Below are 456 nucleotides of genomic sequence, written 5' to 3' on the forward strand. Positions count from 1 at the left end.
GTGTGTGTGTGTGTGTGTGTGAGTGTGTGAGTGTGTGTGATACCTCCAGCCCGGGGACACCCAAGCATCCCCACACCGCAAAGATGCATCCTCCTGCATCCCTGGGGTCTGCCCCAGACCGTGGTACCCATGAAGAGTCCTGCTACCAGTTAAGCTGCGTTTTCAAATCCTCGTTGTGCAGAACCCTGATGGGCAAAAGGATGGCTGAAAGGATCCTTCTGCCCCACGCAAAGAGGTCTCAGGGGTGTGCAAGGGACGATATTGAGGTCCTGTGTGACGGGGCCAGGAGCCAACAGGCATTCTGATTTGAATGCACCAGCCTACGCTTGTAAATGTGGAAACTGGGAGAGAGTAACGCTTGAGGACCAGGAAACTCAGAGCTCAGGTTTTGCCTAGAAGCTTAACTCTGACCTGGTGACTCCCTGCCCAAATCTGGGCTAGTGTCTTTTCTCCTTC

Source organism: Fulmarus glacialis, unplaced genomic scaffold (genome assembly GCF_000690835.1).
Source record: "Fulmarus glacialis isolate BGI_N327 unplaced genomic scaffold, ASM69083v1 scaffold13337, whole genome shotgun sequence".
NCBI classification, from domain to species: Eukaryota; Metazoa; Chordata; class Aves; order Procellariiformes; family Procellariidae; genus Fulmarus; species Fulmarus glacialis.